Consider the following 13,816-nt stretch of genomic DNA (forward strand, 5'->3'; position numbering starts at 1 on the left):
TAGTTGATGTGTGTGTATTTGCTTTTTATGAACAATATGTGAGTGTAATAGTGTAATCTTTTTACAGCTGCTGTATATCAGATGATATCTCTGTGTTGACTTTTTACATAAAAGACTTTTTCATGAGTATAAAATTCTTCAATAAACTCTCTGTATGATTCCATTTTTTGAAGCACTGAATTCCAGAAATCTAGGTAGAGACTGATCACTTTTACTTTGTAAAAAGGAAAATGTCCTTCCTGGAAGCCTATAGGGTTTTTAAGTGAAATCTTGACCCTCACGTATAAGGATACGTCGCCTGAGAACATGTGGAGATGCAGTGGATGTTGGGACAGAAAGCCAATGACCTTTTACATAGGGCAAAGGCAGTGACATTTAGAGCAAGATGTGGAAAGGGAAGCCTTCCCCCGACCTCTGCCATCCTGGGGCTGGGCTCCCACTCCCAGCCTACATGATGCAGAGAAGCTTTCTTCTTGGAAAAGTCTTGTAGAAAAGCACCTGTGCAGGTGAAACGCCGCCTTACCAGTACAGGTGACATAGCTTGTGTGTGAAGCCTGAGCCACCCAAACTTAGAGACGTGTCAGACGTGAAAGGGTCTGTTCTCTCTTTATAATTCAGGATGGGACAATGCCAGGGCATGTGTGTGTATCTTTGTGCTATTGCTGCTCTATTGTGCTCTGATGAGTCTGCTCTTTTTAGATCAGAGGGGAAGGCCACATCCTTTAGGGTGGCTGGAGTGGACTTCTGCAAAGACAGTGACTGCCCCTGGCTCATCACAGGAAGAGGCAGGTTCTGAGACATGAAAGGCTTGAGGGAAAGTCCTTAGCATGGAAGGAGGAGGCAACTCCTTCCTTACCTGGGGCCTGTAAGACTTGAGCTGTGGCCTCCAAGGAGACCAGGACGTGCTTAGAGGAACTCCTGGAAAGTGGAGGGAAACCAGGCTTGACCACTGGGTGTCAGACCATGAGCTAAGGAGAGAAGTGATCCTTAAAGTGGCCCCTGGATGTTGCACTTGGGACTGGATTTTAAGCTCTGAAAGATAACATATCTGGTAGCCACCAGTGTTTTTCTCTGAGTTTAAACACTATTCTACCACTGCTAAGTCTTCAGTAAAAAGGGAGACAACTGGGGCTAGGGCAGCAGAGACCTGGCCTTTCATTCCAGGCTGTGATCCCAGAGCCCTGTGCGGAACTGAGCCCCTTTGCCTTTGGCTCCTCTCCACCCAGAGGCCAGTTGCTCCACATCCCTTCTCACCTGACAGTCTGGGCAGAAGTGGGCCTGGACACAGAGGAGGGGCTGCTACAAGCCTTATGAAGGGAAAGACCTTGGTCAGTGGTGTGACCACCTCTCCACCTCTTCAGGGACACCTGTCACACTGCTCTGTCCCTCTCCCTGCCCATCCCCACTGAATGTTACCTCTGTGAGGACAGACAGGCTGTCTGCTCTGGGCACTGCCCTCTCGGGAACACAGAGCTGCTCTATGAGTGTCTGACCCAGGAGGGAATAGACAGGCTGTGTCTGCCACCCAGGCTTCCCGTGGGCCTTCTCATTACTCACCTGCACCTGCCTGCTGCCTAAAACTCCAGGGACTCCACCTGGGTCTTTTCCTGTCCATGGCACTCACCTCCCACAGGGTGGGCTCACCTGTCTCCTGAGGCTCACTGGGTCCCCTGAGCACCTGCTGAATCCCCATCATTGAGGCTCCACCAGAGTGTGAGCAGGATGCTCTCCACTCCTTGTGTCCTGGGTCCCAGGAAGGAGGTGAGGACAGGGCTGGGATGGAGAGGGGATGGCTGTGGGTTCTCTCAGGAGCTGACTCTGTCCTCTGACCTCCCACATGCCCCTCACAGCACCACAGTCCCAACCACAGCTCTCTGGGTCTCCTTTCTACTTTGCCAGAAGAAGCCCTAAGACTTCTGCTCTCAAGCAAAAATCATATGATGTGTGAAATTCAGGGTTTGCCCCCCTGCTTATCAACACAGTCCACAGATCCACACTGTATTTGGGGAAGGGAGTCCTCTCCTCTTCAATCAAAGAAACTGGCCATTTCAGCCGGTGAAGGTGTCCACCATCCTCATCGGTATAAGGGAGGATGTATCAATATCTAAAGGAGGCCAGGATTCTGTCACATTTACTGTACTGAGAACACTACCTAGATGTGGTGTCTAGTGTGACAGCGTGACTCCTGGTAGAATGGAAGCCCTGGAGGGCAGGGCTGTTGCCTGCTCAGTGCATTAAATGATTGCTGTTCCTGTAAATGTGTCTGTCCCTAGGGTCCCTTACTATATACTTGAGGAGTGAATGAACCCAACCAGTCCCACCGCACAGACCTGAGTGGGCCTAGGACTCCATTTTTTTCCCTCCCAGGGATCCCTGCTCTCACTGACCTAGGACAAGGACAGCTAATGGAATAACAAATCACATTTGAAATAGGAAAATATTTTAACCCAAGGCCACAATCAGTGATGCAGGAGGCAGAGGCTTCCTCAAGGGCAGGAGGAAAATGACCAATTTGCACAACCACAGCCCCTCCAGCTGACCTTTCCAGGGGCAAGGGCCCCAGAAAGCACTTTCCATGAAGGGCCCCCTCTGTTTTTACTATCATCCTAGGGCCTGATCTTCGCTCACTCCAGGGTGCAGAGGAGCAAACTGAGGTTCATGTAGGTGGAGTGACATTCCCCCATCTCATCACCAGTAGGTGGCTGAATCACCAATGTCCTATGAGGGCAGAGTGCTCACTTTTGGACTAGAAGGTCAAGAACCAGCTAGGTGGTGGCCAAAGCTCTATAGGTGCCCAGGAACATGTGTGGTTAGGGGGGTTGCTGCCAGGATGGCAGGCACCAGATTTGCCACCAGAATCTCCAGTCTGTCTCTCTGGATGTTTCATGCCATGCAGGTCTCATTCCTGCTCCCTGCTGACACATCTTCCCCCTGGGGTGGAACAGAGGAGAGATAAGAGTCAGAGGCAACACCATGGACCACCAGGGCAGGGTGGTTTGGGCTAGAGCTCAGACCAAATCCCCAAACCTCTGGGACGTGTGCCAAGAGGTGGGACAGGAGAGCCCTCAGCAGAATAAAGGTTATCCCTATCACCACAAAAGGTATCAGTGGGTGATGATTAAATGCATCAGTTTCTCAGATAATTGTGTCAGCACAGAAGTGACAGCACCTCCCTGTATGAACTACATCATCCCTGTGACTGCTGTCAAAACATTCCATTTTAGACATGAGAACACAGAGACTGATCCTGGGGTGGGAGGGATCAGGATTGTCAGGCCAACATGGACACGTAAGTGTGGAAGAAAAACAGGAAAATCTGTAGAAAAATGTAAAAACACCATTGACTTAACATGAACTGAGATTCTATCAAAGTCTCTGAGATTCTGTCTAATATGCAGACATTGACATTGCATCTGGCGAAGGCAGGGCCTGGGCTGTGAGGGCAGGTGGGAGAGATGGGGAATCTGATTCTTTTGCCAGCAGGTCTCTAATAGAGATACCAAGGGAGGTGCAGGGCAGCTCTGGGACCCAGGGCTTCCTGGGTGTGGAGTCTCCTCGCTCGCACTCACCCTGAGCCTGCACTGAGGTCTGCTGGTGTCTTGGGGCCCTTGCCCCTCTTGCAGGGAGATAGAACTGGGGACCCCATGGACCAGGTCCTTTCTGATGTCCTGAGTAGAGTCCTGCAAACACAATGCCCAGCAGCCAGGCAGAATCATCAGAGCCCTGTCTGAATGTATTGGCTGATTCTCAGATCTACATCTCCACTCCAGACTCACACATACCACTCTCTGCACAGATCTACATGAGGGACAAAAACCTGATAACCTGAAGCCCTTGGATTCCCATTGGCAAAGCAGAGGTAGGAGGCCCCTAAGGAGTCCTCTTTCCCCCCTGCCAAGCCTGTCCTTGGGTGTGACCATGACAGGACCACCCGGTTACCAAGTGCTCAACAACCTGTTCCTGCCTAGAAGAGAATACTCCCCTCAAGTTCCCCTTCCCCCAAATGGAGATGAGGAGAAGTAGCCCTGACCAGGGAGGGCTCCCAGAGGTGGCTGTGTCTGGATTGGTCTGCTCCAGGCCACCTATTTTACCTTAGGTGAATTCCTGGTAAAAGATCAGAGTCATCTGAATTGAGGATTGAACCAACATCTACAGCATCTGAAAAACCTCTCATTTCAGGATTTCCTGAAGCTGAAGCCCTGGGAGGTGGGGACACAGAAGGAGAACAAGTTTCTCTCTCAACTGTCTCCAACCAAGTGAGCTGGCTCTGGGGCCATCACTAGAATGTGGGCGCCTGGTTACCTGGTTCTATTTCTGTTGGGGTCTGTGGTAAAAGAAGTGACATCACTTCCTAGGGTCCCCTTACTTGAACCCCATGCTCAGACAACACCTCCACACACAGCCCTCTGTGTAGCTGCCTGCTCACCCTTCTCCATGCAAACCCACATCTTCCACAGTTACAGCAGCCCTGCCTCTCCACAGCTCCCGGGGAGGGTCTGAGGGCAGCTGTGAGGAGACAATCTGGCTTCCAGACTCAGCTCCTCATTCTTACCTGTCCTCCATCCTGCATATATCCTGGCGTCTGTCCAGGCCTGTCTGTCTCCTCACCTGCACAGTGGGGATTATTCTATCATGTACTTCTAGGGCTGTCCTCAGGTACATGTGGGATAAGACCTGAAAAGTGGAGGAGAATTGCCCCATCTAGGTGATGCCTCCTCCCCTTTTTACTTACTCTTACTACCTCCCCTGTGTCTGTTTTTCTCTTGATCCCATCCCATAGCCTGTATTTAATGTCAACCTTCACATGTGGGTGTGTATGTCGTTTGTGCAGGCTTGTAAGCCAGTGCTAAATCTCTGTGTGGCCAGCAGAAAACTGCCTGCACATAGGTGGGATGGGCAAGAGCATCCTGAGGTCTGAGAGTTTCTAATTTCCAAAGCAAAGCTGATGAGAGCTATTGAGGTCCTGTCTAGGAAGTCAGAACATAATGACTCAAAGCTATACAGGTAGCAGGGGCTGGAGATGGGATCACAGACTCATGGACAGTCTGGCTCAACTGCCTACACTAAAAACCACAGGGCTGGAGGCAGATAGGATATAGCTGGGGATAGGAGACTATCCCCTTCATGAGGTACACAGACTGGCAAGCTGGGCTTCTCTGGCTTTATGCACAGGGGCCAGGGACAGACAGGCAAATGATGGCTGCCATCACCAGACAGGCTTGTCAGTGTCATTTGCTGCTTCCTTTATGTTCCTGTCCTTAAATTACTCTCCCCAAGACGCAGGATGGATGTCAGTTTTTACCCAGGTCCAAACCCAGTATAATCAGAGTCCAGGATCATGAGGCATGGAGTATTTTTTTGTCACCTGTAGTACTACATCTTGCTTGAAACCCCCTGGGAAGCAGTTCCTCCCAGTGACTTCATTATAAAATGGTATCACTTTTGCCTTTTGTTTAGATTCCTCATATTAATTATATCATATAATATTTGTCTTTGTCTGACTTACTTCGCATAGTATGATAATCTCTAGATTTCCCAGACATACACCTCAATTGTTCACATCAGCTCTATTTACAACAGCCAAGATGTGGAAGCACAGTAAATGTCTACCAACAGTGAGTGGATGCGAAAGATGTGGTATATATAAACCTTGGAATGCTATTCAGTCATTGTAAGTAATGAAAGAATGTTATTTCCAACTAAATGGAATGTATATAGAGATTATCATACTAAGTGAAGTAAATCAGACAGAGAAAGATAAATATAACTTATATGTGTAATATATAAAAAAAAGGATACAAATGACCTTATTTACAAAACAGAAATAGAGTCACAGACATAGAAAATAATCTGTGGTTTCCAGGAGGAAAGTGGCGATGGGGAGGGATAAATCAGGAGTGTGGGATTACAGATACAAGGGCCTACTGTATAGCACAGGGAAGTATATACAGTAACTTGCAATAACCTATAATGGAAAAGAATATGAGAAAGAACATATATACATGTATAACTGAAGCAGTATGTTGTATACCAGGAACTTATACAACACTGTAAATCAAATATACTTCCATGAAAAAATAAAGTGTATCAGAACTGATCTAATCTCATAAGTGTCCAAGATTTATGTGGCCCCAATCTGCCTTCTGGAACTCACTTCCCACCCCTCCCCTATCCATGCAGCAGCTGCTCAATCTCCCCACCTGCTCAAACCAGAACCTAGGACTCTGTCTGATTCCTCTTTCTTCTTCACCCCACATGCAGTCAGCTTATCCCCTGTCCCTGGGTCCCAACTCCAAATGCATTCATCACCTCTCTGTATCTCCCTCACCTTCCCTGTCTAATCCACCACTGCCATTGCCCCAGATTCATGCTCTTTGCTTCCCTTTCTTACTCCCTTCAATCCAAGAGAGGGATGTTTAAAATACAAATCTGTTCCTGTCACTCTGCTAACACACAAGAAATGTCTCAGGGTCATTTTGGGGAAAAGCCCCAATCCTGAGCCAGATCTGAAGCTCCTCCTCCTGTCAGCAGCCCACCTACTTTTGCTCCCCTCAGTCCAGCCACACTGGCCTCTGTCTGTTCTTCCAAGGACCACCCCCTGCCCTGCCTTCAGCGAAAGCCCATTGAGCTCTTTACCTGGTTGACTCCTCCCTCAGGTTTACCTCAAATGCTGGAGGTTGGTCTGCCCTGGGCTCACAGTTCCTCCCCCAGGGTTCTTTCCATAGTCCTGGGAGATATCAGTGTGGCCTCGTGGGCCCCAGTACTTGCCTGGGAAGTGGCAGGAAGCTGGGGCTCTGGGAAACCACAGGTCCCCAGTCCCATGTCTTGTCCTGCAGCTGTCTAGCAGGTAGCCCAGTGGGCTCAGTAGCCTTTGGTGACTACAGGTGAAATACAGATGGCCCACAGCACATGAAAAGATGCTCAACGTCATTAATCACCTGAGAAATGCACGTCAAAGCCCCAATGAGATGTCATCTTACACGTGCCAGAATAGCCAACATCAAAAAGTCCACAAATAACGTATGTTCGTGAGGAAGTGGAGAAAATGGAGCCCTTGTACACCATTGGTGGGAATGTAAATTGTTACAGCCATTTTGAAAAACATTTGGAGATTCTTCAAAACCTAAATATAAAACTCATATGATCCAGAAATTCCACGCCTGGATATATATTTGAAGAAAAGAAAAACTCCAATTCAAAAAGATAGTTACATCCTAATATATATATATAACAGAATTATTTACAATAGCCAAAAAATGGAAGCAGTCTAAGTGTCCAACAATAGATGAATAAATAAATATGTATATAATTTATTTCATTTGTATTTATACATATATAGAATGGGCTACTACTCAGTCATAAAAAAGAATGACATTTTCCCACTTGAAATGACATGGAATGATCTAGAGGATATTGTGGTTAGAGGAATAGGTCAGGCAGAGAAGATAAATACTGGATGTTATCACTTATTTGTGGCATTTGGAATATAAAACAAGTGAATGTATATAATGAAACCAAAACAGTCTCACAGATATAGAGAACAAACTAGTTGTTACTTGCGGTGAGAGGGAAGTGGGAAGGGCCAAGAAGGGATAAAGGATTAAGAGACACAAACTACTACATATAAAATAAATAAGCTCTGTGTCTATAGGAATGTTTACTTGTATGTTTTAAACTTAAACAAGCCCCACTTTCATCCTGGGGGTGTTGGCGGATGCTGGGGTGGGGAGAAGCTACCTTTGTAAAATAGTTGGCAAGCTTTCCAACAACTCAAAGGCATCAGCTCCTCAGGCCACCCCGAGGTGGATGTGTGACCAACTTTTCCATTTCTTTTAAGAAAGTGGTCCTGTTTGAAGTTTCTGTCCTTCCGAGACTCAATTTTGGATACGTGATGTTTTTTATGAGGGGAGTTAATTAGGTTTTTTCATTTTCTTTTATTTTTAGAGGAAATACTGGGGATTGAACCCAGGACCTTGTGCATGATACGTATGTGCTCTATCACTTGAGCTATACCCTCCTCTTGGGACTCAATTTTGTAACTTTTGTTTTTCAGAAAATTTTCACGTAGCCTAACATGGCCAGTATATAGGTATGCAGTTGTTCATTACATTTTTATAATACATTTTGTAAAGTATTTCTTGTCTTCTTCATAATTAACTTATTTTTTTATTATCTTGACAGGTTCACCTATTTCCAAATAGAAAACAATACTTTCCTTTTGCCAAAAACAACATTTATTTGCATCCATCAAGCAGAGTGGTTGGTTTCCAATTGGTTATTTTAGGTTTTCCATATTAATTTCTCCTCCTTTTCCACTGAAAAATACTGTATGGTATCACTCATACTTGGAACAAAAAAAAAAAGAAGAAGAAGAAGAAGACAAATGAACTTATATATAAAACAGAAACAGACTCACAGACATAGAATACAGACTTGTAGTTGCCAGGGGGAGGAGGGTGGGAAGGGCTAAACTGGGAGATGAAGATTTGCAGATATTGACAGGTATATATAAAATAGATAAATAAGTTGATACTGTATAGCACAGGGGAATATATTCAATATCTTGTAATAACTCATAGTTAAAAAGAATATGAAAATGAATATATGTATATTCACGTATGACTGAAGAATTGTGCTGTACACTAGAAATTGACACAACATTATAAACTGACTATAACTCAATAAACAAAAATGGAGGCAAAATAAAATAAAATAAAATAAAAATAGCAAAAAAATTCTCTCTTAGGAACAGATCTTACCAAACAGAGTCCCGTGAATTCTATCGTGAGATCCATTTCTCAGGTAATTGATAAATGATTTCAAAATTGACAAATTCTCATAAGGGAAAGAAAGGTGGAAGAATGAATGAGATGGCCCAATGGTATGTTTTGGAGAGAGCCAGCCCAGAATCAGGGCATGCAGTCCTGCTCAGAATTGAGCAATTTTGAATTTCAGATTCTTGGCTGTAAATGCCTCACATTAGAGCCCCTCAGATTCAAACCTGACCCAAGACAGTCTTTTTTTTTTTTATCATTACTGAATCCTTCAATGTTGGTGCTTAAATATCATTTGCTGAACAAATCCTCACAGATACAGCAACATCACATGTTTTAGTGAAGCTGAACTTGAATAAAGAGATCTCTATATCAGGATAGACTCCCTGCTCTGCTATCAAAGGGACAAATGCTGAATTTCTCTCTTTGTCAAAGTTGTTATCTATTTTTTGAATGCTAGTTTGTTTCCCCATGTTTTTGATAAAGCTGAATTGATTGCAAAGGTAAAATAAGAACTTCCTTCCCTAGGGCTATGTTCATTCTTCCAAACTGAGCTGGAAAACACTGTTGTTAGTTTTAGTAACATTCCAAAGAACTTCTTCCCCATATATTGCTTCTAGAGAATATTCTTAAGCCTGGGTAACCAGTATGAAAGATGTGGAAAGAATCAGGTATAATGAGAATGTCTGAAAGAACTTGTTCTCTTGAGCAAACTAGCCTATTTCCAATAATGTCATTATTTTTATTAACATTTTTTTTGACTTATAAAATACATTTGAACAATAGCAATCTCCTCTCCCTGGGGCCTTAGAAATAATATCCACCATCTATGGAGAATTTATTACATTCTGGTCATTTGGCACATACGAATATGATCCTCACAATAAACCTATGAGAAAGGTCATAGGATCAGAGAAATTCGATGATTTCATCACAAGTACTAGGGTCTGGAGCAGGGATTTGAACACAGGGCAGAAGGAGGCTAAAGCCCATTTTCCCACCTTACTGTACTGCTTCACTAAGTCACCAGGAAGCTGCTATGTGTCCAACATGAAGTTGAACTCAATTAAAAATAACTGCATGGGCCAAAGACTTATCTCTCACAGGGGAGATTGCTTGGTGCCTCTAAGAAAATTTCAGCTTAACACCCTGAGATTAGTTGGCCTTGCATCTCTGATCCATGGAGGTCTGTTTAATTCAAGTCACATGTGGGCATTTCCACTCCAAGCACAGCATCAGTTCTAAACCTGGTGGTATGTCACAGAGGCACACGTCAAAACCCAAGAAGGAACCTGAGGTGTTACTGTTCCCAAGCAGAAACATCCTTGGAAGCTTATTTGAACAGAAGGCCTATCTGAAAATCTGGAGGTTTGCCCAGCTTTGGTTTCCTGTCTAACTGAAGCAGAGAGAACCAGACATGGAGCCAAGGGGTTTGTGCTTGTGGGATCACAACCTAAATTTGAAGATTTGGACCAGCAAGGCTGCATGCAGCCTGCAGCCAGGGCCCTGCCAGCACCACCACCCCAGGGGCCCAGCAGCACAATGAGAAACCGGAGGAAGAAGATAAGCATTACAAGCATAACGATGCAACAGGGCAAACCGACTTCCCACCTGGCAGAGAAGGGGAGACAGATCCCCCGGGGTTATTTTTATAGACTATTCTGCTATCCTTGGCATCCAGGAAGGAGCGTTTGCTGTCTGCAATACTGCCGGTAGCTAATGCGTACTGAGTATTTGCCATGCTCATGATAGTATACTTAGCACCTTACATATATTATTTCAGTGGTGAGTGATTATAACGAGAGTGGCTGAAAAGGCAAGTATGTAGCTTCAAGGGTTTCTACAGAATATGTCATTTTGGCATAGTCTTTACTAAAAAGAGCCACCTCTATTTCTCAGTGCTGCACCACCTCACCTGTCAGCACTGTCTTCTATACCCAGCACAACATTGCCTTGAATCAAGATGCTGTGTTGTTGCTGTGCTGCAGCCAGGACTGTAAGAATAACACCATCACCTGCTTTGGGAAGCAGAACCCTGGACGCATCCACAGCCCTCCAGCAGTTATTTCCAGCCATCTCCCTGTGATGCTTCCTGCGCTGGTCAAACTTAACCCCAGTCAAACCATATCTCTTCCCTGCTGAAACACTCCTCGCCCCCTCACCTTTGCTTAGACAAGATAGGGCAACATCTGTGGGAGAAAGAGGAAACTTTCTTCAAGTGTTGTTTTCTTAGGAGGGAGGAAGCTTCCCTAGGTATTCCACAGCAGACTTGCTGTCTCATTGGCCAGAAGATTCTGGTCAAGTACCCATTTTATGAAGGTCTATTTCATCATTACCTAGAATGGAGGGTGCGGTGCAGGTTTAGTTTAAAAAGTGGAAGAGACTATAGGATGATTCTGTTGGTTGCTTTGTTGGTTGGTTGGTTTGAATTAATTTTCAACCTGCCTAATTTTTAAAAATGATGTAAGGGAGCAGGGGCACTGGGTGTAATGTACTATGCTTACAGTCACTGTCCCTGTAATCCCCACAGCACACAGGAGAGAGAGGGATGCAGCGATTCAGACCTCCTCCATCTGTGCTCCAACTCAAAGACTGACATATTTCCCGACTTGCCCAAGGCTCTGGCAAGGAAAACTCAGATCCCCAAACCCAGGTCATTCTGATGCAGCAGTAACCAGCTTGGTTTTCACTAACCAGGATGGAGACATCTGTTTTCCCAGCCCACATAAAAATATGCACAAGGGTGCAAATCAGCAAATCTACAGCTTCCAGGTGACCAAGCTGGGATGTGCTCTCCCTTTGGGGACCATGAAGGGTAAATCTGGCCCTGGAAGACAGAGGGCCAGCAGCAAGGCTAAGGGGCTAAGCAAATTCAGACTCTGTCATCCCTTTTCTGCCTTTGCCTAGAATGGAGTCCATCTGGCTCCCTGGCCATGCGGCCATTGTGCCTGTGCAAGGGGCACCATGGAGCATGCTGAGTGCCTGGAAAATTACCAGCAGCCTCTTGCAGTTCTCACCAGGCCACCAGGAACTGGCCACATGGGAACTGCCTTCCCTGACACTCCTGGTTCCTCAGACTATCTGATCAACCCCTACATTCTCATAGAATGAGAATTGTGAGCCCAGTTGGTCAGGAACAGAGGGGGATTTTGTGTCCTGGTCTTAGAGAAGAGAGCCCCTTAGCTTTTCTCACATATCCACCTTCTGTGGCTGCAGCTTCTCCTCCCCTACCACACCACATCACAGAAGAAATTTAGAGACATCTTGGCTCTCCAGTGAAGACAGAGGACAATGGATTCCACATGAAAAATGGAATAAAATTGGAGTGCTGTTAGCCAGCCACCTAGGTGCAGGTGGCTTTTGGCAACCCAGGATGGGGTGGTGATTTAGAAGGGTATTTCTCAAAGTCATTACAGTTAATTAGCACTGAGTTACAAACTCATCAGCAGGTGAAGAGCCAGCTCCAGATCCCCAGGGAATTTCAGATGATTTAATATGTAAAGTGGCATGCATGTAAGGCAGCTGATTCTCTATAAAGAAATGATTTCATTATTTCTTTATTTCTCACTCCTGGATCCCATCTCTTTTATATACTTACCACATCTCAGAAGACATCCGTCCAACAGGGCTCTGGGTCGAGGAAATTACTGTGTTCCTTGTTTTTAATTTAGCAACACACTTTCACAATGGAACCAGTGCATTTTTCACTATTCTGATTCATCTCAGAAAGATGCTTTTCAACCTGGTCATCTTCTAGACTCCGTGGTATTTATGATTAAACCAAAATAATGCAGAGACACTGATGCAGTCTTAACATTGATAGCATGAATGACATCAATACCATTTACATATAGAACACCCTTGTGTATCTGGGAGCCAGAACAGTAGCTTAATTGACACCATACACAGAAACAAGGGATCTGTTCATTAGAGCTGGTGCTGAAGCAAAAAAGAAATATACTGGGCTTTGAATGTTGCTTCCTCTTCCAGTTTCTTTTTCTTTGATTTTTGTGCGAAAGTCTCTATCATTACTCCTGAGAAGCAGGAATCATCTCAGAAAGTATCTTGCTCTTTGGCAGAAACCCCTGCTGGCTCATCCTGCCCCACAAATCCTGCTAGTCCAGCATAGAGAAAGAGAGCTGTATGTCTGCTCAAAACCACTCTCCCACAAATAATGGGTGCCTGGATTCACCTTTCTTTGCTGCTTGTGAGTTTCCATTTTCTCTAAGCCTTCTCTCCTTCACATAGGCCCGAGGAGCAGAGGTTAATGAAAAAATGAAGAGCTTGACTTTATAAATGAAGTAGAAAATACATTCTCTAAAAAAGCAAAAACTAAGTGAGCTAATATCTGTGGAGGATAAGGAAAATATTTTTCTGAACTACATAAGAGTAGTGATTTAATTACAGTGTTGCTACTTGAAGATATTTTATTGTGCTCATTATTGCTGTTTCCTTTTTATTTTTTTTCAGTGTGACTGAGGAGTCTATCATATCAAGACTAAGCTTCCAGTATTTAAAATTGTACACAAATATTGCAGAAAATAATTGACTTGCTCCCAGCACAACCACTTGTCAGAAAAGAGCTGGGTGGAATAATACTTTGGATTGGCAAACTTTTTCCATAGAGAGCCAGAGAGTAAGTATCATATGTTTTGTGGTCCATGTTGCTTCTGTTGAAACTGTCCAACTCTTTCCTTATTAATACAGAAGCAGCCATACCCAATACGTAAATGAATGTGGGACCTTGTTCCAATAAAATTTTATGTATGAAAACAAGCCACAGATCAGATTTGGCTCTTAGGTCATAGTTTGCCAACCTCTGCTTCCTAGCAAAGCTCTAATACATTTTCTTCTTTGGCTAAACTATGAATGGGAGCTTGTGAAACCAAAGCCATTCTGAGGGGATGACACAGCCCCATATAAGCTGGTAGCCAATACACAATAACTGGGTTTCTTTCTTCTACTTTCTAACAATAGTAATAACTGACAACTTAACAGCTATTTTCAGCTTAGAAAGTACACACTATCTGCTCGAACTGCAA

General features: G+C 44.7%; 1 pseudogene; it reads left to right on the forward strand.

Moving 5' to 3' along the window:
* Positions 1-13,816, forward strand: part of LOC102507523 — a 367,819-nt pseudogene that overhangs the window by 215,616 nt on the left and 138,387 nt on the right.

This window comes from Camelus ferus, chromosome 11, assembly GCF_009834535.1.
Source record: "Camelus ferus isolate YT-003-E chromosome 11, BCGSAC_Cfer_1.0, whole genome shotgun sequence".
In the NCBI taxonomy this organism is placed as follows: Eukaryota; Metazoa; Chordata; class Mammalia; order Artiodactyla; family Camelidae; genus Camelus; species Camelus ferus.